The sequence below is a fragment of the Carica papaya genome, chromosome 9 (genome assembly GCF_054855325.1).
Source record: "Carica papaya isolate Zhongbai chromosome 9, ASM5485532v1, whole genome shotgun sequence".
Taxonomy (NCBI): Eukaryota; Viridiplantae; Streptophyta; class Magnoliopsida; order Brassicales; family Caricaceae; genus Carica; species Carica papaya.
The window spans coordinates 26,714,723-26,739,959 of NC_142317.1; the positions used below are offsets into that span (position 1 = coordinate 26,714,723).

Genomic DNA, 25,237 nt, shown 5'->3' on the forward strand with positions numbered 1-25,237 from the left:
GTGGTCCGTTCCCGGGTCGACATGGCCTTGCCATGCGGCAGGTCCTGGTTGGCCAGGGCTGCTGACGGGGCACAATTTTTCTAAATAGCGTTTTGACCCCCGGTTTCTGATTTTCTTTTCAAAAATACCCTCATAATCCAAATTTTCACCCCTTTTTTTCAAAATCAATTTCAATTAAATCCAAATAATATTTTTACCCAATTTTATCATTATTTTTATTTTTATTTTTATTAAATTAAATTAAATTAAATTAAATCAATCAATTAAAATTTCAATAATTACAAAATAAACTAAATAAAATAAATTGAAAATTAATAATAATAATAATAATAATAATAAAATTAATGAGTATTACAACATTGATGGAATTAATTATGATTGCATAGTAGTAAAAATGTTCGTGTTGATGCATAAGTTGGAACTGGATCCAAATAAAGACATAATTTTATTAGTTTAAAAATTTAACTGTGTATAACATAAAGAGATCAATATGATGTATAAATTTGAAGCCCTAATCCCTTTCTCTACTGCAAGGTAAACCTTTTGTAAAGGGTGAAGTTTTAAACCCATCATTAAAAGTAGCATCATCAATGCATTGCCATTGATTATTTGTATAATCAACATGATCATAGGAGCACATAACATGGCCCCAATCCTTATCACTTAAACAAACTCTGTTGATTCTTAATATGATATTTGTGTACAGAAAGTCAATGGAATTTTTAAATCAGTAAAATAATACAATACTGTTAGAGTTGTAACCCAAATACATGTTTAAACGAACAAAAAAAAGGAACTAAGCATGACTTCCTAAAAAAATAGTTGTGCTCTGTACTCAATTTGATGACTAAGATTGACATGAGTTGATCATAATGAAAGCAACGAATTCTACATTCAGAGAAGTCTTTCCCATATCTAAATATTTTAAAAATTATTCAATTTGTATTATCATCATGTTTCAGTTGACTTGAAATTAGATCTATATATAGAACTAACGTCTTCATATCTAGACGGTGTTAAATAAGAATATTAACCTTAATTTAAGCATAAAGTTAATTTTGGATATGAATTTTCGATTGGATTAGATTATAATTTTTAATTATGGATGTGAATTTTGGATTTTATTGGATTTTATTTTTTAATCCTTGGTATGATTTTTAAACTGGATTATATTTTCTTTATAAGTGACAAGCAAACCAAAAGTTCAAAAGAAATGAGTAAATAAGATATATTTTGTGACAACTGGGAATTGAGGTCCCGAGAACCAAAAGAAGTAGAGTTTGAATGTAAAAGAAAATTTGTTTTTGTTTAATTTTATGAGTAAATAAAATGGATGCAAGAATATTAATAATAAATAAATAAAATTAAGAAAAACATGTCATAGGGACCAAATTGAAAACATTTTAAGAAATTAAGGGAATATTGTAAACTTTAAAGGTCTAAAAGGAAAGGAACTCATGAAATAAGGCTAAAATGGTAAATTTAAGAAATTTCAAACACTTCAACAACTAAGGTGTCTCGAGGAGCCAATCAGAGTAAGCCATCTAGACTGCACATGTTAAAACACATTGGAGTTAAACAAACAGGTAGGATCTTGCCACACATGTGTTGTGAGGCAAATCGACCAGTGGGGAAGGAGACTTAAATTCAACGGCCAGATCGCGTTTCCCTAATTCAAAATAAAAGGGGAAACCAAAAACCTTAATTAAAAATTAGGGTTGGTGGGAGTAGAGAGAATGAGGAGAGATTTCAAGAAGCCAAAAATCACTTTTGCATTCATGAATGCTAATGTAATGTGAGGTAGACTTTGTTCAGTATATATTTATCTTTTCTCCTTAAATCTGAAAGAGTATAAAAAAAATTAGATTGATACAGGTCTAGATTGTATGCCTACTCAAAGAAGCGCGAGAATAATCAATTTAACTAAAAAAGGCTCACAACGGACCTGGTATTAACTGAGGGTTATTGGAATAAATAATTTACCCCAAAAGATTGTAATGGACCTAGAAATGAAATGGGAATGGAACGAGTAAATAATATGGACCCAATTATCCCAAATGGAAATAGAGGAAGGCAAATGATTAATTGACTAAATGATTAGGAAATAAATGAGTTGAATACGAAAATGGTAAGTGAAATATGTACGAACTTAAGCGATACCTGGAAGAGAAAAAGTCTCACAGAACATAACAATGTAAGATAAGAAAAATTTAATAAGAAAATATTACAAATTTGTCAAAATCAACTAAGTATTATGGGAAATTATATATATGTCGCTATTTTAATCTTCCAGTAAATAAAGAAGTTATAAGTGAGGAATCTCAAATAAAAAACCAGTATGAATTTTATGCAAAACTAAATTTAGACAATAGGTATGAGAAACTTAGGAAATTAAAAGTAATTATATTACCTTTATAAAGCCTTCGCCTAGCAAAAAATTGAGTCAATAAATAATAAAGAGAAAAATAATTAAAGTTAAAGTGTCAAAATAATGAGTCAAAAATCTTTTAAACTCGTTTAATCTTATATCAAGGAGGATATGTGTGTGTGTGGATGAGATTCAATTGAGGTGACAATGAACCTTACCTCGTAGACAATTGATTGTGTCGTACTATACTGATACTACTACTGGGTTCATGAAAGGGTGTGAGAGTGCATTGCTGTTTTTGACAATAGATAACCCTTTCTGTGAATGGAGAAATCCTTTGTATTGTATTATTAACTAGTCCTTCGTGCACGTATCATACTGTTATATTGTTATTGTCACTGGGTTCACGTTGATAGTAGAGCTTATTATTACCCTCCTTGAAAGAGATTAAAACGGCATCGTACTGTATGGTAACTACATTTGTCAATTATGATTGTGAAAAATGTATCGTACTGTATCATAAATCATAAGAAATAATTGTATCGTAATTTATCTTTTATTATTGAAAATGTTATACTAATTAGTGAATCATGAGAGTGTAAGTTATAACTAAAAATAGAGATGTTGAATTTTTCTGAAACTGAGAATCATTATATTAGAGAAATAAGAAGTATAAAAATAAAAGTAATATTTTAATAACGTAATATTGGTAATATAATAGCTCGAACTCTCATCTACAGTCCTGACTGTACGCACATCATATATGATAAAATAATTTATAAGAATTCTTTGTGCAATAAATTTTTAAAATAATAAACATACATCTCTTACATACTTAGCTCAAGATATGCAATGTCCATGAGACATGTCTAAATTCTAAAATAAATACTTATTGTAAAATAAATAATTAACCCTAAGTACTATTCGAATTAAAAGAAAAATTAAACGATCTCTTAGCAAGTCTCTAACTATTCAGGAGTGGGATTCTGATTGTCCTGATCTGAAAAAAATAAATAATAAATGGGGTGAGCTTAATATGCTCAGTAAGTGTGTAAGTACCAACAAATAATAGAGTAATCTATCCAAGTTGGTAGAAAATATAAAACTACCAACGTAGAAGGTTCAAAACACTTTTATCTTTAATTCAGAAAACACGTGGTATCTACACCCTAATTCATTCACTAGATCGTCTAAATCAGTTTATCCACTAAACATTCAGAATTCATTATTTCAGTATCATGACTCAGAGTATAAATAGTTAAATAAATATCAGAATTCAGTATTCAATATCACAATTTAAGGAGTAAGCAGTTTAGGAAATATTAATTCAATATTTCAGTATTATAAATGTTACATATGACTCCCTACTCATTCCTACCAATTTATATCCTATTAACATTAATTTCTTCGTGTGATGCCATTTTCGCCGATATCAATAAGGGTAGTAAGGATCCCCTCTACCACGTGAATACGTCACAGTTCAGTTCACAGTTTATAATTTGTAATACACAATATACAATTCATAGTTTTACAGTACTTATCACTTCACCACATTTGACTAAACTTGCATCCACAGGTAGAGTTCACCACAATCACACACCAAAAGACTACACATGCACCCACCTTCAGTGATACTAATTAAATGGATTTTACACATCTTGTCATATTTATTTATTTATTTCAAATCACTAATAAATTCTCTAATTTTATTATTTAATATTTCTTATACATGTACGCACATACTATTAGTCATCACCCTAAATTCTTCTACATATCTTTAATATACTCACAATTACATAGCAACCTATATATATACGAATTCAGTTACAAAACATAGCAGAACAGTTCATCAGTAATTTCAGTGATGAACATAAATAAGAACACAACAATCAACAATAAAATTTTGTCGGAACCCTACACCTAATTGTCAATTATTCAATGTCATAGTTTTAATACCTTAGAAAGATTAAACTATATTTGTAAGCGTTTACGCACTTACTTAGTTTTCGTTCTCGAATTTAATTCTAGAAATTATCCCCAAGATACAAGATCAACCTGTTACATTGATATTCGTTTCGGGTCAGTGACGAATTAGTTATCTCCTAATTTCAAACACTCGTGTCTAGACTTATTCCTAATTCTAAATTAAATGAATAATTCATTGCATTAAAATTAAATATGATTAATTAACCTTAAATTTAAAATGGTAAACCATCAGGGTTTTTGAGCTCACTTATCTGTACTGAGTTCCTAGGACTCACTGCGTGCAACTAGTGAAAGTTCGTGTGTCTCCACACGCATCGCCACCAGACTACCACAAGCCATAATTAGACCGCCATGCTCAACCGCGAGCTGATCAATAATCACCATAGAATGCCTCCTATATTCAGATCTGACATGGATTTGGTGAAACCACACCGAACAAAGCTGTAAATTTGTGAAATCACGCGACCAGCCACCGTGGTTTTTCTTTTTCTTCGGTCACTCCACTGTGCGTGTCCTCTCTCTGATCTTTTGATTTTTTTTTTCTTTTTCAGGTCCCATTGATTAGTCGCCTGCTGCAAGTACTAGATCTGCCTGATCCGCCATGCACAAGACAGAGCTCTCTCTAGTGTGACTCTCTCTCTCACCTCACACAGCCTTATTCTTCTCTCTTCTTAATACCAATTACTTTCTCTCTCTAGATTCTCTTTTTTTTTCTCTCCTGAGAATAGAGGAGAGTCCCACACGACTCATCCTCCTTCTCCAGTGGGTTTCAAAGGCACACATGCCTCTTCTTCTTCCTCAACTAGAGGCAAACATGCCTCTGGTTTGTTTGTTTGTTTATTTATTTATTTATTTTATTATTAATTTAGTTGTTTTTTTTTTCTATTACAGGTAAAATATAGTTAGTTCACTTGAAGTTTTCAAATAATATGACATATTAGTCGAGTGGGGGTGGATTGTACAAAAGTCTTATGGGTACCACATATAGTTACGTAGATTAGTATTTTAAATTATTTTTCCTAAGCATGTGTAGCTCATTCCAGTTCATTATTTTCAGAATAGGAGAGTCAAGATCCAGCTCAAAAATCGTAAGAGCCGTAAAATGACGCAAATAGCATACAAAACTAATGAAGACCTCTACATATGTTGATTAGTTTTCCAAATCTTGAATTAAAATCAAATTCATATAATTGTGAAACTAATCTAGTAATTTATAGCACTAATTTACAGCACCAATCTAGTAATTTAGTAATTAATATAATAATTTATAACATTAATTTAGTAATTTATAACTCATGTCAATACTTTCAAATTTACCCTTCATAATATTAACATGCTTACATGTTCGACATAAAATATCACTTTACTCCTTGAAAGACTCATGATACGGTTAGTTTTAAGAAAAAATTCATTCTCTAGAGACATAAATCAGTTCAATATTTGGTTAAATCTTTTGTTTTTGGTCCAAATTAATGATTTGAAACAAAATTCCTTTTTAATTGTTTTTGAACTCAAAATAGATTCAACTGATATCTTAGTACGTTAAGTCAATTAGGATCCATTTTTAAATTAAATAATTGCATATATAGCTTAGGTTGTATATCAAATGCAGGCCTAATTATAAATTGACTTACTTTGTTCTTTGGGTTAATTCCCAGATGCAAATCAAATGGATAAAATTAGCCTAATGTCCAATTAAACATTGCATAGGCTCAAGCTTTGTACAATAAAATATTAATTGAATGCCCAAAATAGAAGAGAGAAAAAAAAAATCTTGTCTTTACATTAAAACTCAAATAAATAAATATAAACATTAGTTTTTAAAAACTCCAAAAGAAAGGCCATAGCCCTCGTAGCACCCTAACTAAATGATCCTAACTCGTATTAAAAGATTTCTTAATAAAAAAAAATTAATTGTTGATGTCACTAACCTTTTAGAGAATTAAAACTATATTTTTAAAAATTTAAAATAAATCCATTTGCATTGTGGCTATGATGGGCCTTTCATATGGTGGTCGAATACTATGTATCGATGCGTGTAAGATTTTATTTGAAAGAAATTAAGTTAAATTATTAATATTTGTGAAGCTTATAAGTTATATAAAAAATTTTATATTGGGAAAAGTCTTTGCATTTTTACTTTAATAAAGATTCACATGTGGAGGACTCATTAATTTATGTTTTTTCACTCTATAGTTCACCATGCAATATATTAAACGGTTTGATGGTATGAATCCCCATTTTGCAATAACAAAATTTTCATATTAACATATAAATTGAAATTGGATTTAAATTAAAAAAAAATTATTGAGATAACTTTCTATTCACATAAGATATTGAAAAGATCAATGTGATTAATATATTTGAAACCTTAATTCCCCTCTTCACTGCGAGGTGCACTTCTAGTAAATGCTGAATGTTCATATCCATTACCAGAAGCATCATTCTCACTACATTGGCATGGATGATTAACACATTGAAAATAACCATGTGAGCACCTAAGATCTCTATAATCTTTATCGCCCGAACATACTTCCTCAATTGTTAATATGACACCTGTATATAAAGAGTTAGTTGAATTGTTAATATGACACCTATATATAAAGAGTTAGTTGAATTTGCAAGTCAATGAATAATCTAATAATCTTTAAAACATAACCCATTGTTGCTTTCTTGCATTAACTAGTGAAAGTAAAACATGAATAATTCAAAAAACAAAAAGCCAATCTCCATTTTACTCAGTTTAGAGACTAGTACTCACATGAAGAAATGATTAGGAAAGCCACCAAGAATGCTGCCTTCAAAGAAGTCTTTTCAATATCTAATTATTTTATAAACCCATAGAAACTATTGAATTTATTTTGTGGTGATATTTGAATTAAGCTGACACTAAACTTATTTATAGATGTAGAATTTTTATATCCAGAAAGTGTTAAATAACAATACTTAAATCTAATTCAAGCATAAAAATAATTTTGGATTTGGGACATTAGATTGGATTGCATTTTTTCCTTAGGAGTAGTAATTAGAAGAAGAATTAAAAAATATATATAAATATCTTACATGAATTTTGATAAATATATATTTTTAGTAAATAATTAAATTTGACTTAATTAATGTTGAAAATTAAAACTTAAATTAAGTAACAATAATGAGGAGAAGGTGAAGCGGAAACAGTATAAGAGGAAAATGGTAACAATAGATAAGGAAAAGGCAAAACGACAACATTTCTATTTATATAAATAGTTTTAGACAGAAAAGAAAATACAAACAAGTGTGAAGAAAAAAAAATATCTGAGGAGTAAAAAAAAATAAATGAGATTCATTAACTTTAACAAGATAATGCATAACAAATTTGGGGTATGAAATTTTGTCTTCTGAGTATCGTAAATTCATATTCTTTCCATCAATAAAATTTTGAGTGTTTGTTTAATTATTAAATTTATTTTCTTGGCAATTACAATGAAATTAAATTGCCAACAGGATAAGATAAAATTTTAGTTAAAAACTTTTGATGTATATATATTTGAGTCATTCAAAAAAAATTTAACTTTGGATATGGGATATTAGAGTGGATTTACTTATAGATGTAGAATTTTTATACTAGAAGGTTTGTTAAATAAGAATATTTAGTGTAACTTAGACATTGTAACGGCCCCGGAAATATTAAAAAGAAATGAGTATTTAAATATATCGAATGCGGAAGCGAGATCAAAATTTTAGTTAACATCCCTTACACGAAAAACCAAAAAACGTACTTAAAATATAAAAGATTAAACTAACTAAGAAAGAAACTCGAAAATAAAACTATGCGTATGACTACAGAGTCTCTAGGCATCCCCTTCGTCGTCCTCCTGCGGAACGGGCTCGGGAACCATGTCTTCCTGATCTGAAATGGTTAATTAAGGAGTGAGCTACACTAGCCCAGTAAGAACATCACGATATCTCACCGTCACGGAGATAAAGGTGGGTAGAAAATAAAAATGACCAATGGAGCAAAATTTACAACGAACTCGTTTATTAACATGAAAACCTTTACCATCCACTTACCTCGATGGAATTTATGAAAACAATATAAGAAAAACAATAACATTATCATAATCATTGAATAATATAAGCTGTAAAACATAACACTTATCACGCCTCTTGTAATTCAATCATTGTACAACATATCTTTTTCTCATTTACCAGCCTACTAGTATCCGTGGGGGTCCATAGGGGTTCCGCTACCCGTTAACCTTTAACATTCATAATCAGTTTCCAGGGCCGTCCCCATACCCCGTCCGGTATGGGCGCCAAAACCATGAACCTCAATACCCCGTCCGGTATGAGGGTGAAACGGGCCGTCCCCATACCCCGTCCGGTATGGGCGCCAAAACCATAAACCTCAATACCCCGTCCGGTATGAGGGTGAAACGGGCCGTCCCCATACCCCGTCCGGTATGGGCGCCAAAACCATAAGATCTCCATACCCCGTCCGGCATGTGAGACCACAATCCCGGTAGGGTTCCCTACGGACCCGGTCCGTCCACCATCTCCCAAGATATCTAGTCAGGCTGACCCCCATAATACAATTATCAGTCTACACAACCTTTCATTTTCCTTTTCCTCAATCAGCATCATCAATTCACATACAAACAAGCAAACAGTAATTCATGCCGAACATACAACATACAGTATCAGTTTTTCAGTCATTCAACCCATGATTAATAAAAACGTAGTAAATGCGCACAAATCTGTAAAATAAACACATCAAACCTCATTTTGCATTTAAAGCTGTAAACAGGCCAAATAACAGTAAATCACCAATCACACTAGACTCGGGCTCCATTAGCCACCTTAAGCAATTTCACACATTCGTTAATTCAAGAAATACCGTTTTATCATTTTGAACTTTAATACCGTGATAGGAAATAGGGTGAGGGGTCCTTACTTGTTTTCGGGATCCGAATACGATTCACAGTGCGCCTGCAGGCCGTCCCTAATTTTCCCTGAGTTTTTTTTTTTTCCGGGAAACTGAAACACACTAACCGTACCTGCACGTGTTCCAAAAAAAATCCAAATTAGGCCCAGGGCCTCTTTCGGCCCAAATCGCAACTCCGGCACGGCGGCTCCGCCGTGCTCCGGCGACGGCGCCGCCGCTGGTGGCGGCGAGTCGCCTCGGGTTGACTGTTTTCGGCCGTTTTTGGCCGAATTCGGCCACACTCGCATTGGTCCTTGTCAGAAAACAACCCTAGGGCCCTCGGGGGGCCAAAAAATCACGGAAAAACGGAGCTTACCGGCGGCGGCGCTCTCGGGTGCAGCGGCTCTCCGGCGAGGTTCGTGTTTTGGTGATTCGGCTCCGGTCAACCTGTAGAGAAAAGAATGGTGATCACGGTGATATAAAAATTGCATCGAACGGAGGTCGGGAAGGGCCTCGTCGGAGGCAAAAACCGAGAGGGGGCGCGGCGGCGCCGCTGGGCTTCGGCCGCGTATTCCGGCCGTTTGGCCGGGATTTCGGTTTCGATTTGGCCATAGGAGGAATCAGTGGGGAAAAACGAGTCGGGGGTATGAAATTTACCTCGATCGGCGGTCGGAAATTTCCCCGGTGCGGCGGCGAGCGGCGGCGGGTGGCGGCGGTCGGCCTCTGGTTCGTCTTCTCCGGCGAGCGGCTGGCGGCTAGGGTTTGTGGTCTGGTGTGGGGGTTCTATTTATAACCCCTTGCCTTTTGATCACAGCCGTTCATTTTGTTTTAATCTGGGCCGTTCGTTTTTGATTGAATCTGGGCCGTCCGTGCGATTGAATCTGGGCCGTCCGATCGCGTGATTGATCTGGGCCGTCGGATCGCACCCACGCGGATCGCCAACGTGGCTCCTTTCGGAGTGACGCGATCTTGCCACGTGTCAGGCCCTGGTTGGCCGGGACTGCTGACGTGGCTGCTGACGCGGCTGCTGACGTGGCCCCCCCTTTTTTTTTTTTTTTTTTTTCCTCCTCCTTTCCGGGTGCTACAACTCTCCCCCCCATAAAGAAATTTGGTCCCCAAATTTGCCTCATTACTCTTGATCAAACAGATGAGGATATTGGGCCCTAAATTCTGATTCCAGCTCCCAAGTCGCCTCCCTAGGTGTGTGGTTCTGCCACAAGACTTTTACAAATGATATTTCCCGGTTACGGAGTATTCTGCTTTCTCGGTCTGTGATACTGACCGGTACTTCTTCATAAGACAAGTCCTCTCGGAGTGAAAGCGGTTCATGAGCCACGACATGAGAAGGGTCCGGATTGTACTTGCGCAGCATAGATACATGAAACACATTGTGAACCCGGGAGAGCTCAGGGGGCAGTGCAAGTCTGTAGGCAGTGGTACCAATCTTGTCTAAGATTTCAAAGGGTCCAATGTATCTGGGGTTTAATTTTCCCCTTCTGCCGAACCTACTAATTCCCTTGAAGGGGGTGACTTTAAGAAACACACGGTCACCTTTCTCAAAGGCCAGGTCTCTCCTCCGGGTATCAGCATAGCTCTTTTGCCTACTCTGAGCTGTCTGGATGTTCTTCTTGATCTTAACTATCTTGGACGTGGTTTCTTCCACCAAATCCGGGCCAAACAATCTTCTATCGCCCACTTCCTCCCAACAAATCGGTGACCTGCACGGACGCCCGTATAGCGCCTCGTATGGGGCCATGCCGATGCTTGCTTGGTAACTGTTGTTGTAGGCAAACTCTATCAGGGGTAGATGGTCGTCCCAATGGCCTCCGGAGTCAAGGACACAAGCTCGGAGCATATCCTCCAGTGTACGGATTGTCCTCTCTGATTGTCCATCGGTTTGGGGGTGGAAGGCAGTACTAAGGGACAGCTTTGTTCCCATAGCTTGCTGGAAACTATTCCAGAACCGAGAAGTGAATCTGGGATCCCTGTCGGACACCACTGTTACTGGGACCCCATGCAGTCTGACTATTTCCCGGACATACATTCTTGCCAACTTGTCCAACGAATCAGTCATTCTGATGGCCAGGAAGTGGGAAGACTTAGTGAGTCGATCAACAATTACCCATATGGCATCGTGTCCCGATCGTGCCTTGGGTAGTCCCGATACGAAGTCCATGGTGATGTGTTCCCACTTCCATTCTGGAATCGGTAAAGGCTGAAGCAACCCCCCTGGGCGTTGATGTTCTGCCTTGACCTGCTGACATACCAAGCACTTAGATACAAAGTCGGCTATATCTCTCTTCATCCCATTCCACCAGAATCGGGGTCGCATAGTTTGGTACATTTTTGTACTTCCTGGATGCATGGCGAACCTTGAACTATGGGACTCTGTCATGATGTCTCTTTTTAATTCATTGTCGTCTGGGACACACATTCTGTCCTTGAAACGAATCAATCCGTCGGCAGAGATCTGAAATTCTGAGTTTACTCCTTGTTCTGCATCCTTCTTGCGGTTTACTAGGGCGGGGTCGACTGACTGGGCTTCCTTTATTCTTTGGATTAACTCGGGTTGGACTGCTAGGTGGCTCAAACATGTGGCCCTCTTCAGATCTTGCAGTCGAACCTGCTGCGTAGCCCCAATGGACCTGCATTCCGAAACCATCAGATGGGCTAGGGTGCCTGCACTCTTCCTACTGAGGGCATCGGCTACTACGTTGCCCTTACCTGGATGGTATAGGATGTCACAATCATAGTCCTTGAGGAGTTCCATCCACCTTCTCTGACGCATGTTGAGATCCTTCTGAGTGAAGATGTGCTTCAAACTCTTATGATCGGTGTAGATCTGAAAGGTCTCTCCATACAAATAATGGCGCCAGATTTTCAAGGCGTGTATGATTGCGGCAAGCTCCAAGTCATGGGTAGGATAGTTCTTCTCATGATTCTTTAGCTGTCTAGACCCATATGCTATAACCTTTCCATGCTGCATCAGGACACAACCCAGGCCCAGATAGGAGGCATCACTATAAACTGTATACCCTCCTGATCCGCTCGGTAGAGCCAGCACGGGTGCAGTAGTCAGTCGCTTCTTCAATTCTGAAAAACTCCTTTCGCAGTTCTCATTCCAATCAAACTTTGCATTCTTCTTTGTGAGTCGGGTTAGAGGGGCCGCTAGACTGGAGAACCCTTCGACAAACCGGCGGTAATAACCCGCCATCCCTAGGAAACTGCGAATTTCCTTAACTGTTGTCAGCCTTTTCCAACCAAGTACCGCTTCAACCTTTTCGGGGTTCACCGACACCCCTTCCTTCGATATAACATGTCCTAGGAAGGCGGTTTGCTCGAGCCAAAATCCACATTTGCTCAACTTTGCATACAACTTCTTTTCCCTGAGTACCTGGAGGACTTGGGCAAGATGATGAGCATGTTCTTCTCTACTTTTTGAGTAGATCAAGATATCATCGATGAACACGATGACAAATTTATCCAAGAACTCTCTGAAGATTCTGTTCATTAGATCCATAAAGATGGCCGGGGCGTTGGTTAGCCCAAACGGCATAACCAGGAACTCATAGTGTCCGTACCTGGTTCGGAATGCCGTCTTGGGGATGTCTTCTGCTCTCACTTTTACCTGATGGTAACCTGATCGTAGATCTATTTTAGAAAAGACCTGTGCACCCTGCAACTGATCGAAAAGGTCATCAATCCGGGGAAGAGGATACTTGTTTTTAATTGTTACCTTGTTTATCCTTCTATAATCAATACACAGCCTCAACGTTCCATCTCCTTTCCTTGCAAAAGTAACCCCGGCACCCCATGGGGAAACGCTGTGTCTAATGAAGCCACTGTTTTGTAGCTCAGTGATTTGTTTCCTTAGCTCTTCCATTTCGATGCGGCTCATTCGGTAAGGAGCTACCGAGATGGGTTGGGTTCCTGGCTGTAAGTCTATGGTGAACTCGACCTCTCTGTCCCCTGGTAGACCGGGCAGTTCATCCGGAAATACGTCTGGAAAGTCTCGGACTACTGGAATCTCTTGGATACAAACTTCCTTCTTGGGTTTACCTAGTTAGGGAAAATACAATATCAACGCACTGGGAATTAAGAAGAAAAGAATTTGTCATTAGGGAGAATCAGTATCGAATAATTTTATTAACTTGTAAATGGCTCCTCGTTGGGAGGATTAAATACAATCTTTTTATTAAAGCAGTCTATGGTGGCGTGATACGCCGCCAGCCAATCCATTCCTAGGATTACATCAAAATCCCCTGTGTCTAACCCTATCAGGTCTACCCTCAATTTCCTATCTGCTATCTCCACGGCACATGCCCTGTAGACAACCTCTCCTAGTAATGTCTCCCCCCCAGCGGTAGATACAAACAATAATGAATCAAGTTTATCAGGTGACACACAAATTTTGGAAGCAAGAACATGTGAAATAAAAGAATGTGATGCACCAGTATCAAACAAAATATGAGCAATGTGGCCAGAGATAGTATACATACCATGTACCACGTCCGGGTCTGCATCGGCATCCTTCTGGGTAAGGTTGTAAACTCTGCCCTGGATTGGAGGCCTCCCTTGATTCTGGTTCCTAGGACACTCCCTCGCATAGTGCTGGGCACTGCCGCATATGCGACAGGTGTTGTTGAGGCGGTAGCAGGGTCGGTCCCCATGATCCCTGCCGCAGTACTGGCAAATCTTCCCACGAGCTGCCCCCATAGCCTGAGGAGGGCCCTGAGCGGCAGGCCTGGGTCTCTTGTTGGGTTGGACAGGCATGGTAGGCGCTGGCCTGCGGAGCGGGGCTGAAGGTCGGGAACTTCCCGCTAGCTGAGGGCGGGTGTCGAAGCTCCTTTCTATGATCTGCGCCTTTGCCAGGACTGCCGAATATGTCTCGAGCTCCATCACCAACAAGTGCTGTCTGATCGCCGGGCGGAGACCCCACTGGAATTTCCTGGCCTTTCGGCCCTCATCCAACAATGTCTCCGGGGCATGTCGGCCCAGCTCCAGGAACTTGCGGGCATATTCCGACACTGTCATATTACCCTGGACCAACTGAGCAAATTCCATTTCCTTTAAATGTTGGATGTGTCTAGGGAGATACTCCGCATGGAAAGCCGCTAGGAACTGCTCCCAAGTAACTGGTACAGGCAGGGTGGCCCGCTTGAGCTCCCACCAGCGTACTGCTTCCCCTACCAGCATGTAGGAGGCAATGGCAGCCCTCTGCTCAGGAATTACTCCCAAGGTCTCAAAGGCTCTCTCAGTCTCCGCCAGCCAGTATTGGGCCTCTTCGAAAGAGGATCCCCCTGAAAAGGTAGAAGGGTTCAGTCTCCTGTACCTCTCTATGAAGCCGGGGTCGATCAAGGAGGGAGCGGGGTCCCGAGGTAGAGGGACTGGGGCCGGCTGAGGGTGAACTGGGGGACCCTGTGGTGGCGCCTGCTGATGGGGTGGGGGCACTGGAATGTGCTGTGGCGGTACCTGTTGGTACTGTGGCTGTGGTACCGGGTCGTACCGCGGCTGTGGTGCCGGGTGGTACTGTGGAGGAACAGGCTCCTGCCGGGGTGGCTCGGGATCAGCCTGCTGTAACGGGGGCTCAACCTGCGCTAGCGGAGGAGGTCCGGGTAACTCCCTTCTCTCCTCTTGCCTTCGCTGAGCAGCTACGAGAGCTTCCACCATCTCATATAATCTGTCTAAATCCTCCCGAAGCGAATTATCTTGGGCCGCTCGGTTTAGTGGGGGCCTTCCTCTCCTCATTTCTGTGTACCTGCATTTACAAGGAACGGTTGAGTAACGACCAATCGGTGAGTATTTCTTTAAAGGACTATAGTGTAAGGGATGGGTCCGAGGAAATGCGGCTCTGATACCAACTGTAACGGCCCCGGAAATATTAAAAAGAAATGAGTATTTAAATATATCGAATGCGGAAGCGAGATCAAAATTTTAGTTAACATCCCTTACACGAAAAACCAAAAAACGTACTTAAAATATAAAAGATTAAACTAACTAAGAAAGAAACTCGAAAATAAAACTATGCGTATGACTACAGAGTCTCTAGGCATCCCCTTCGTCGTCCTCCTGCGGAACGGGCTCGGGAACCATGTCTTCCTGATCTGAAATGGTTAATTAAGGAGTGAGCTACACTAGCCCAGTAAGAACATCACGATATCTCACCGTCACGGAGATAAAGGTGGGTAGAAAATAAAAATGACCAATGGAGCAAAATTTACAACGAACTCGTTTATTAACATGAAAACCTTTACCATCCACTTACCTCGGTGGAATTTATGAAAACAATATAAGAAAAACAATAACATTATCATAATCATTGAATAATATAAGCTGTAAAACATAACACTTATCACGCCTCTTGTAATTCAATCATTGTACAACATATCTTTTTCTCATTTACCAGCCTACTAGTATCCGTGGGGGTCCATAGGGGTTCCGCTACCCGTTAACCTTTAACATTCATAATCAGTTTCCAGGGCCGTCCCCATACCCCGTCCGGTATGGGCGCCAAAACCATGAACCTCAATACCCCGTCCGGTATGAGGGTGAAACGGGCCGTCCCCATACCCCGTCCGGTATGGGCGCCAAAACCATAAACCTCAATACCCCGTCCGGTATGAGGGTGAAACGGGCCGTCCCCATACCCCGTCCGGTATGGGCGCCAAAACCATAAGATCTCCATACCCCGTCCGGCATGTGAGACCACAATCCCGGTAGGGTTCCCTACGGACCCGGTCCGTCCACCATCTCCCAAGATATCTAGTCAGGCTGACCCCCATAATACAATTATCAGTCTACACAACCTTTCATTTTCCTTTTCCTCAATCAGCATCATCAATTCACATACAAACAAGCAAACAGTAATTCATGCCGAACATACAACATACAGTATCAGTTTTTCAGTCATTCAACCCATGATTAATAAAAACGTAGTAAATGCGCACAAATCTGTAAAATAAACACATCAAACCTCATTTTGCATTTAAAGCTGTAAACAGGCCAAATAACAGTAAATCACCAATCACACTAGACTCGGGCTCCATTAGCCACCTTAAGCAATTTCACACATTCGTTAATTCAAGAAATACCGTTTTATCATTTTGAACTTTAATACCGTGATAGGAAATAGGGTGAGGGGTCCTTACTTGTTTTCGGGATCCGAATACGATTCACAGTGCGCCTGCAGGCCGTCCCTAATTTTCCCTGAGTTTTTTTTTTTTCCGGGAAACTGAAACACACTAACCGTACCTGCACGTGTTCCAAAAAAAATCCAAATTAGGCCCAGGGCCTCTTTCGGCCCAAATCGCAACTCCGGCACGGCGGCTCCGCCGTGCTCCGGCGACGGCGCCGCCGCTGGCGGCGGCGAGTCGCCTCGGGTTGACTGTTTTCGGCCACACTCGCATTGGTCCTTGTCAGAAAACAACCCTAGGGCCCTCGGGGGGCCAAAAAATCACGGAAAAACGGAGCTTACCGGCGGCGGCGCTCTCGGGTGCAGCGGCTCTCCGGCGAGGTTCGTGTTTTGGTGATTCGGCTCCGGTCAACCTGTAGAGAAAAGAATGGTGATCACGGTGATATAAAAATTGCATCGAACGGAGGTCGGGAAGGGCCTCGTCGGAGGCAAAAACCGAGAGGGGGCGCGGCGGCGCCGCTGGGCTTCGGCCGCGTATTCCGGCCGTTTGGCCGGGATTTCGGTTTCGATTTGGCCATAGGAGGAATCAGTGGGGAAAAACGAGTCGGGGGTATGAAATTTACCTCGATCGGCGGTCGAAAATTTCCCCGGTGCGGCGGCGAGCGGCGGCGGGTGGCGGCGGTCGGCCTCTGGTTCGTCTTCTCCGGCGAGCGGCTGGCGGCTAGGGTTTGTGGTCTGGTGTGGGGGTTCTATTTATAACCCCTTGCCTTTTGATCACAGCCGTTCATTTTGTTTTAATCTGGGCCGTTCGTTTTTGATTGAATCTGGGCCGTCCGTGCGATTGAATCTGGGCCGTCCGATCGCGTGATTGATCTGGGCCGTCGGATCGCACCCACGCGGATCGCCAACGTGGCTCCTTTCGGAGTGACGCGATCTTGCCACGTGTCAGGCCCTGGTTGGCCGGGACTGCTGACGTGGCTGCTGACGCGGCTGCTGACGTGGCCCCCCCTTTTTTTTTTTTTTTTTTTTTTTTTTTTCCTCCTCCTTTCCGGGTGCTACAGACATAGATTTAATTTCAGATTTGGGACATCAGATTGGATCACATTTTTTTTCTTAAGAATGGTAATTAGAAGAAGAACTAAAAGATATATAAAAAAAAAGATATATATAGGTATAGAAAATTATTTGATATGAATTTTGATAAATATATTCTTTTAGGATAAAATAAAATTTTTAGTAAAAAGATATTGATGTATATAAAAATGTGCATTTGAGGCATTCAAGATTTTTTAACTTTGGATTTGGTACATAGATTGGATTTGAGACATTTTATTAGATTAATTTATAAATCTAAATTTTTTATATTTAAAATGTGTTATATAAGAAAGTTTAATCTAACTTAAACATAAATTTAACTTTGAGATCGGGACACTAGATTGGTTTGCATTTGTTTCCTAGGAGTAGTAATTAGAAGAAGAACTAAAAATGTAAAAAGATAAGATATATATTGATATAGAAGAATATGTGATATGGATTTTGATAAAATATTTTTTAGAATGAGATAGTTAAAAAAATATTAATGTATATAAAAAAGTGTATATAAGTCATTCAAAATATGGCCCATATTTAAATTATGCTATTAGAAATATAGATGAAAATCATATATAAGATGTAAGCCCAAGTTAGAAAATCATATATAAGAAATGAAGGATATAAATAAAATAAGGTACCTAGATATACAAAAATAGCTCCTGAATTTTGACATATATTTTTTAAGATAAGATAAAATTTTTAGTTACAGTATGTCGAAGTATGAAAAAATATATATTTGAGTTATTCAAACTTTTTTTGACAAGATAAGTATCCATAAAATAGAAGTTTTTATTTTGATTTTTTTTAAAAATAAATTATTAGAACAAAATCAAAGATTTAACTAAAGAGAAAGTATTTTTTAAAAAATATCTCTAATGAACTTTTAAGTACAAATAATTAAGATAACATATTAAAAAATAAATATATAATAAAAGAAGAACTAAAATAGAAGAAAAAAACATTAAAGATACCCTTTTATTCTATTCAGCACAAATAAAATGTATTGTAACATTCAATAATATTAAAAGAAATTTTCCGATTAAACTCATCAGTTAATGTTCGTTTCACTAGCAAAACATATTTAAATTAATGAATTAAGAACAAACGATTTCATCTACATTTTATTATAATCATCAATAAAGTTTCAAATAGGAGAGGATTGCTTGTCTTCTCACCTTTCACAAAAATTTAAAATGATCATCTCGTACATGGTTCGTGTATAGAAGGTGAAGCCAGCATGCTCACCCTAACTCTGTAAAGCTACCCAAATCGATTGAGCGAAAAGGAATAAAAAAATCTTATTTGACTTACATTATAAGTATCATTTCGAGCTTCCGAATTTATCTTTCCTAATAAAAATGTTCTGACACTTCTGACCTAAAATATCGCTTTATCCCTCCAAAAAATCATAAAAGCCCAATTTTCTGTTGCTATAAGTCCACTACCCAATAAAATATATAAGGCCTCAGCTTTATTTAATGTTATGGTCATTAGCCTATTAGCCCATGTGAAAAACCCAAGCCCAATTTCTTTTTGAACATAAATTTTACTGTAATTAGATCATCAACTTTGCTTCATCCACTCGACGGCCGTAACTTATGATTTTTCGCCGATGGCACAGCTTCTCATCGTTCGCCAGTGGTTGCAGCTTCTTTTAGGGATATAATTGTTATAACCAAGATCCAATTATTCGTGCAATATGTTAAATATATTATTATTTAATAATTTATTTTAATATATAGTAATAATATTTTTATTATCTTGTTATTTAATTTATATGATAAAGTTTTTAATTAAATTTAAAGATTTTACATCAAGATAAATATTTAATAATGAGAGTAAAAAAATTTTATGATTTAATATAAAATGTTCTTAGTGGTTGGATCATCAAAATAGGATATAGTGATTTGGCAAAACTAATATATATGTGATAGTCTCTATAAAATAAAGATTAGTTGATCTTATTAATTAAATCACATATATAGATGACGCACATGGAGATATGATTATTAAACCGACCCAATTGAGAATTCTTAATTGTTAATATTATCTTAAATTGTTAATAAAATATTCTCTTAAAATAATGAGATGTAAGAATTTTCTTTAACTTGATATCATCGTAGTAATTAACAATTCATTTATCATACTTTGATTGTGGACACCTATAGTCATAGAACTAGAGTTGAAATGATATTGAATATGATTAAATACTTAAAGAATTAGTGATTGATTAAGGTAGAATTTATCAACTTTGGTCATAAGTTTAAATTTTATGTTGTTATTTATTATAACAACTAAATTAAGATCTTGGCTAGAACAATTGAATAAAAGAAGAAAAGAGTTTCGTGTATCATTCATTAATCAATTACGTAATATCTCAAGAAAAAAAAAGGAATAGAAGGACCAAGTCGAATAAATTTTGAAAGAAAAGGAGCAACATGGAAATAAATGGGGACTACGTTGCAAGGTTTTTAAATAGAGAAAGAAAAGCTTGATAATCTTAAAAGGAAATAAGAAATCTAGGGTCTAGATCTCATCCCATAATGTACGGCTATGATTAAATTTCACCCATTATATAAAACGCACTGTTTTTACACGAACGAAAACAAGAGAAAGAGGAAGAAACCCTAAGAGAGAGAGAAAGGCTACCGATGGAACGAGAGAGAGCAAAGTAAAAAGAAATTCAGGAAGAGAGGAGAGCAACCAAGTAGAGAAGCATGATCACTGGCTGTGAGGAACTAAGAGAGGAAGAGAGACAACTCGATTTATTTCCATCTCACAAATCCGAGAGGTAAGTTCATTTCAGCCCCTTTTCGACCTGAATTTGAATTAAGAGTGTATTGAAATTCATTAATTGCATTAAAAGGATTTGAAATGGAGTCTCCAGAGACGGATGGAAGCAGGCTGTAAGGAAACTTAGCAGTAAATATAAAATGTATATATGTGTACTGGTATGTATTATATTGTCCAGATTTCACTGTGGTTATAGGCGAATGATAGGCTGAGGGAGAGAGCTCGGCTGAGGCTAATAGATTGAGGTTCTAAGTGTAAAATTGGGCGGAGTTAACCAAAATCTTAGAGTGAATTTCTGAAGTGTATAATAGCCAGGGAAGGGGAAAGTTGAAAATAGACAGAGAGAGCACCAAATAATAGATGAGTATCACAGAGAGGGATGGAAAGGGATTCTGGGTAGGCATAAGCATATTTGATAATTGATACAGATGAGAAACTTACTGGATGATAGGTTAGCTGGGATGGTTTTTAGGTGAGTTGAAGTACTTTCAGGTGAACCATACATTTTAGTGACAAAAAATCAGTGAATGAGGGTGAGGACAGAATAGTAATAATGATGAATGAGCATGAAAAGAGTTGAATATAGAGTCCTAAATGGCAGGGATGGTAGTGTGGGATAATGAGGACACTGGTGACAGAAGATAGAGAGTAAATATTAATCAATATTAAACTGAGGCTAATTCACATTTTTCTATATGTTGTTTCTTATTGTGCGGTGTGTGTATGGCCTGTGCTGGCCAGAGTGATGAGAACCAGCTGACTAACCATCAGTCAACAGAGTGAACTGGGTAACAGAGGGTCTGAAGGGGAGTGAATCTCCTGGATATGTTATGTATGTGAGGCCAGAGTTGTGGCCAAGAAAGAGAAGGCCAGAAGGGCCGTATCTGGCATACAGAACGCAAGCAGTGTGTGTGTGCGTGGCCCTAGTGGTCGGTGTATGTGTGTTATTTGCTGGTGTGAACAATACAGGCAGAGAAATAGGTCGGTGGAGCAGAATGTGAAATATGGTAGAAAATTAGTTAAAATGAGAGAGAGATGAGGGATAATCATGGAAACAAAACATGGAGTTATGAATGGGTGAAATAAGTAACTGTGTTGGGTGATTCAGTTGACAAATATATATTGCTTTAATATTTTTCAGTTGTTAGATAAGAGTTGATGTATATATATGAAAGAGATGAGGGGAAATTATGGAAATAAAAGTGGAGATACTAATAAGTTAAATAGACATCTATATTGAATGATTTAGTGGATAGTTAATGTTTTTTTTTCATCTGCTGGACTAGAATAACTGCATATATATAAAGTTCAACATGCATGTGAAATAATAGTGTTAGGAAGCAGCTTAGTTCTACAAATGGATGGACATGTAAGTAAGTTGAATGCTGGTTATTCTGTTTAAATTGTGCAATATGTTATGGAAATTGTAAAGTCTTGATAATGGATGGAAAAAAACTTGCAAGATGAGTATAAGAAGAAAATTCAGTCAAGTGTTTTGAGTTGAGGAAAAAAACAAGATTCTGGTTCCTTAAGGTGTTGATTTGAACTTACTGGGCATTTTATGGTCATCTCATTGTCTAATGCTGTTTTTCCAGAACAAGTAAAACAGGAAGAGGATCCCGGTCCAGTCAACATTGCCCTGGAAGCATAAAGAAAAAGGAAGCTAAAGTTGTGTGGGAGTGAAGTATGATAGAGGTTCATATGGTGTTTAGGAACTTAAACATAGTGCAGCTAAAATAGAAAAATAAAGAGAGGCAGTAGGCAAGTATGCAAAAAGGGTATATCTTCGGTGGCAGAAACTGAACATGATTCAATTGTATTGTATGAACATTTTTGGATTTTCCTTACTACGTTTCTCAATTACATTTTTCTGATATGAATGAATATAAAGCATTCATGCGCCGATATACGGGTTGGGCCGTTATAGTCGGTATCAGAACAATTTTATCCTTGAAATCTGAACCTTAAATAGGAGCATTTAAATTTCTACATTATGAAAATTATGAGTAAGTAAATCTGCTCCTCACAACTTGGATTGGTTTGCAAAACAAAACCTAAAACCCTAATAAAAAGTTAGGGTCGGTGGGAGCAGAGAGGAGTAGAGATTTCAAGAAGCCAAGAATTGCTTCCGCATTCGCCAATGCTAATGCAACACGAGGTAGACTTTGTACATTATATATTCATCTTTTCTCCTTAAATCCGAAGCAGTATCTAAAGAATTAGGCTGACATAGGTCTAGGCTGTAGGCCCAGCTGGAGAAGAGTGGGAATAATCAATTTAAATAAAAAGGGCTTATAATGGGCCTGGTATTAACTGAGGGTAATTGGGATAAATAATTTAACCCCAAAAGGTTGTAATGGACCAGGAATGAAATGGGAATGGGACCAGTAAATAATATGGACCCAATTAGCCCAAATGGAAATAGAAATTGGTAAATGATTAATTGACTAAATGATTAGGAAATAAATGAGTTGAATACAGAAATGTGAGTGAAATATGTAGGAACTTAAGTGATATCTAGACGAGAAAAAGTCTCACAAAACATAACAATGTAAGATAAGAAAAATTTAATAAGAAAATGTTACAAATTGACAAAATCAACTGAGTATAATGGGAAATCATATATATGTCACTGTCTTAATCTTGCAGTGAATAAAGAAGTTATACATGAGGAATCTCAATAAGAAAACCAATATAAATTTTATGCAAATCTAAATTTAGACAATAAGTATGAGAAACTAAAGAAATTAAAAATAATTATATTACTTTTATAAAGTCATCGCCTAATAATTAATTGAGTCAGTGAATAATAAAGAGAAAAGGAAGTAAAGCCAAAGTGTTAAAATAATGAGTCAAAAATCTTTTAAACTCGTTTGATCTTATATCAAGGGAAATGCATTGTGTGTGTGGCCGAGATTTTGTTGAGATGACAATGAACCCTACCTCGTGGACAATTGATCATGTCGTACTCTACTACCGAGTTCATGAAAGGGTGTGAGCGTGTGTCACCATTATCAACAATAGGTGACCCCTTCCATGAATGGAAAAGAGAAAATTTGAATGAAGATGTATGTATGTAAAAAAATCTTAAATGCGGAAGCGTAATAACAATTTTGATTAACATCCCTTACACAATAACCAAAAACGTATCCAACATATGAAAGAATAAGTTGATTAAAAGAAATACTCGAAATAAAAAACTATAAACAGAACTATAAAGTCTCTAGACGTCTAACTCGCCGTCTTCCTGTGGAACGGGCTCCGAAACCACGTTTTCCTGATCTGAAATGGTTAAATAAGGAATGAGCTACACTAGCCCAGTATAGACATCACACTATCTCACTGCCATAGAAGTAAAGGTTGGTAGAAAATAAAAACAACCAATGGAGCATAATTTATAACAACTCATTTATTGATAATAAAAACCTTTACTGTCCACTTACCTCGGTGAGATATGTGAAAATAACATATGAAGACAATAGCATTATAACCATTATAAAATCATATACACTTAGTAACATAGCACAAGTCATACTTTTGCACTTCAATAATCAGGCAACAAATTTCCTCTTTTACCAGCCTACTAGTATCCATTGGGATCCATCGAGGGTCCTCGCTACACGTGAATCATTAACATTAATAAGGTGATTCCAGGGCTATCCCCATACCCCGTCCGGTATGGGCACTAAAATCATAAACCTCAATACCCCGTCCGATATAAAGGTGAAACGGGCCGTCCCCATACTCCGCCCGATATGGGCGCCAAAACACATAAGGTCTCCATACCCCGTCCGATATGAGAGACCACGTTCCCGGTAGGGTTCCCTACGGACCTGGTCCATCCACCATCTCCCAGGATATCTAGTCAGACTGTCCACATTATCCATTTATCAATTCACATAACCTTTTTTCTATTTTCCTTAATCTCAATTTTCCAATCATACACAAACATGTAAACCAATAATAACACCAAATAAAACAACACAACATCGGGTTCACCATAATTCAAACTATAATAAAAGAAACCATGATTCATGCATATAAAACCATAAAATAAATACATCAAATACCATACTGCATTTAATACTGAAAAATAGATCAAACAACAATTGACCGACAATATATCATATTCGTGCTCTATTGGCAACCTCAACCAATTTACATATCTATAAAGTCATAAAATACCGTTTTATCATTTATTAGGCTTTAATGTCGTGATAAGAAATAGGGTGAGAGATCCTTACTTTTCGGGGTCTGAAATCGGCTCTACAGTGCGCCTACGGGTTGTCCCTAAATTTTTTAAAATTTCTCCGGGAAACTGAAACGCACTATCAGTACCTGCACGTATCCCAGAAAATCCCAAATCAGACCTAGGGCCCCTTTCGGCCAATATCAGACCGCCGCCTGTGGCGGCGATCCGCCTCAGGTTGGCCGTTTTCAGCCGAATTCGGCAAAACTTGCATTGGTTTCTGCGATAAAACAACCCTAGGGCCCTAGGTGGGCCAAAAAATCATGAAAAATCGAGACTTACCGGCGGTGGTACTTTCGGATGCAGTGGCTTCTCCGACGCGAGTCACGGTTTGATATTTTGCTCCGGTCAACTTGTAAAGAAAAGGACGGTGATCACAGTGGTGTAAAAATTGCATCGAACAGGAGCCGGAAAGGGCCTCATCGGAGGCAAAAATCGAGAGAAGTAGCGGCGGCGCCGCTGGACTTCGGCAGTATTTTTCGGTCGATTGGCCGGTGGTTTGGCTCCGATTTGGCCATAGGCGGATTCAGCATCGAAAAACGAGCCAAGGGGAGAAATTTTACCTCGTTTGGCGGTCGAAAAACTCTTCGGTGTGGTAGCGGGTGGCGACGGCCGGCTCTTCCGGCATCTAGTTCTTCTTCTCCAGCGAGGCACTGGCGGCTAGAGTTTGGAGTCGGGTGTGGATGAGGTTATTTATAACCTCCCCCTTTTAAT

General features: G+C 38.2%; 2 long non-coding RNA genes across 2 annotated transcripts; one reads left to right on the forward strand and one right to left on the reverse strand.

Annotated features, from left to right (window-relative positions):
* Nucleotides 1-8,047: 8,047 nt before the first annotated feature.
* LOC148240225 (uncharacterized) lies at nt 8,048-9,345 on the reverse strand. Its single transcript, XR_015816354.1, has 2 exons — nt 9,288-9,345; nt 8,048-8,243 (listed from the first exon to the last, which is right to left on the reverse strand). It is a non-coding gene; the product is annotated as an uncharacterized LOC148240225 (long non-coding RNA).
* A 10,745-nt stretch (nt 9,346-20,090) lies between these two features.
* Nucleotides 20,091-22,121, forward strand: LOC148240226 (uncharacterized). The gene is made up of 2 exons (XR_015816521.1): nt 20,091-20,272; nt 21,870-22,121. It is a non-coding gene; the product is annotated as an uncharacterized LOC148240226 (long non-coding RNA).
* The last annotated feature ends 3,116 nt before the right edge of the window (nt 22,122-25,237 follow it).